The following is a 2,733-nucleotide window of genomic DNA, read 5'->3' as shown; positions in this document are numbered from 1 at the left end:
AAAAATATTTTTTAAAAATTATTAAATTTATATAAATTTATAAATTGAGGAATGTTAACCATGATCATCTAATATATTATTGTCTCGAGATTTTTAAAAAACATTATTCCATATATTTTTTATAAGCTAATAATTTTTTTGTCAATCATTCATGTTTTATTTAAACTTATTCAAGCAAACAATTCACATCATGTTGTTAGCTCCTATATGGTCTAACTAGAAACCCGTGTTGGGAAAAGAGTCGAGTCAGGGATTTAAATATTGACTTATTTGTCAAGGTTTAATAGCATCACTAAAAAATCTTTATGCTCTTGTTTTTTTTTTAAAAAAAAATGGTTAAGCTCGCGATAAAGTGCGAGGTAATAAACTTATACTAGTTATCATCCATGATTTATTTTTTATATTTTTATTGAAAATCAACCCAGCTTAATCTTTGAATCACTAGAGTCATTGGACAATCCATTATATCGAGTCAAGTTTTAAAACAATACATTATTGTGATAAAAAAAATAGGCCAATGACTTAATATTAAAGATTAAAGACCTTTATGAAATTTGCCCGTTTATATATATAAAAGACATTAGTATTTTATTGTGGCCTTATACTCATAACACTATAAATTAGAACAATATCATGTCATATAAGGCCTTTATTCACAAAACTTAAAGATATTGCTTTTTAGGATGTTTTTATTTCCATGAAAATTTAATTAGCATTGCTAAATTCATCAAGGGGCTATGATATTCACATAAAATTTTAACATAATATAATATTTTTTTTAATCCTTGAAGAAAAATAACATATACTTATCACCGATAGGTGTTTTTGGCGTCTCATATTTAATTGCATAGTAAATTCACAAATTGCCTGAAAAAAAAATAGATGTGCTATGACATTTGTATATTTTTTTTCTGGTTTCTCGTCCTAGTGTTTTATATATATATATATTTGAAATTTGGTTCTTACAAAATTCAATGCAAACCTTCAATTACTTGTTTTTTTTTTATATTTCAACCCTAGTCTTTTGATTAATATTTTTTTATTTAAAATAATTTATAAAATTAGATTATTTTCTAATTTCACCTAGTGGATTTTTTTCATATGTTTAATTTAGTTTCTATTTTTTTAATTATATTTATTGTATTTAAAATGATTTATATAATTAGTTTGTTTTTTGATTTTATTCTCCTTGGGTTTTCCTATTAAATCTTTAAACTTTAATTTTTTTTTTCTAGTTTGATTGTATTTTGTGATGCCATTATTCAACATTAAATTTGTTTTGTGTTTAACTTCTTGATTAAATCATATAGGAAGTTCAACAAATTACGAGCCCGAGATATTAATTTATGGCCATGAGGTTCTCCCAAGGTTTGTTTAGTTCTTTTATTTATTTTTAAGGTTCTCCCAAGGTTTGTTTAGTTCTTTTAATTTATTTTTAAATATATTTTTTGTTTCATCATTTAATATTTTTTATATTTTTGATGAGATTTTTTTTTTATGTTTTAAAGTAATATGAATTGCATTAAAGTTTTTTTTCCCTTCTCTTTTCTAGATCCGTCTCTTTTAAAAAGAAATCTTTTAAATTATAATAAATTAATTTATTTTATCTTTTAATATTACATTAACATTTTATTGCCTCAGTTTTGTTTTTATGCTCTTTGCTAGATTTTGCTCTCTTGAAAATATTTTTTAATTAAATTAATATCTAACCCTTTAGCATTAGAACTTGTTTTATATTAAGCTTTATAGTTGAGTTTAGATGTGAAATTTAATAATTTGTGGCTTGAGAGATTGGCATGAGTTTAAAAGGTTCATTTGGATTTGCTTTGTTTCCCTTTCTTTTTTAGCTCTTTTTTTGTTTCATCCTGGTATTGTTTTCTTAGTTTCCCTCGTATTGTTTATAAGATTTTCCATTTATCTTGAAAAAAATATGTGTTACTAGGATTTGTTTTTCATGCATAGTCCAATTTATTTTTCTATGAGAATTTTTATTTTTAAAATAAATATAACCATAGAATGTTTTTCATTTAAAAATCAGGCTGGCCTAAACCTCAAGTCTTTTTGGTCACGAGTCAAGCTTTTAGGTCAAGTATACCTTTAAAATAATGTATTTTAATTTTAATTTTGATTTTTTGATTTTTTTAAATAATCCCTCGCATTCTTGGTTTTTATTTTTGTTTTGGATTATTTTGTGAAGTTGTGGCCAGAGAAATTTTTAGTCTTGCCCTTCAATTCAATATTTGATAATATTTGAAATTTTGACCCTTGATATTTTAATTTTTAATTTTTATTATTAGTCCTTTCATTAAATTTTACTTTATTTTTAATTTTATCACTTGATTGTGCTAAATTTTTTTTTTTATTTTTGATTTTTTTTTTGATTGTTAGAAATTGATAATTATTTTTTTAAGTTTATATATCAGGCCTTGTTTGTTTCTTGGAAAGTAATTTCCTTTTGGAAAGTAAATTTCAAAAAAATGAATTATTTTCTGATGTTTGGTAGTATTAGGGATGTTCAGGGTCCGATTCGGTCCGGTTTTAACATAAAAATTCAACTGAACCGGAAAATGCTATTCCTTTTTAATATAACCCGAACCGAATTAAGAACCGGTTCAGACCGAACCGATTTTGTTTGGTTCGGGTCAGTTTTTTAGCCTTAAAAATCGAAACCAATTAAATAAGAGAAAACTTGGCCGAATCACAATCACTAGACAAACTTGGCCGAATCACATT

This window comes from Populus euphratica, unplaced genomic scaffold (genome assembly GCF_000495115.2).
Source record: "Populus euphratica unplaced genomic scaffold, PopEup_1.0 scaffold58.1, whole genome shotgun sequence".
In the NCBI taxonomy this organism is placed as follows: Eukaryota; Viridiplantae; Streptophyta; class Magnoliopsida; order Malpighiales; family Salicaceae; genus Populus; species Populus euphratica.
Note: the sequence above shows the minus strand (reverse complement) of the source record.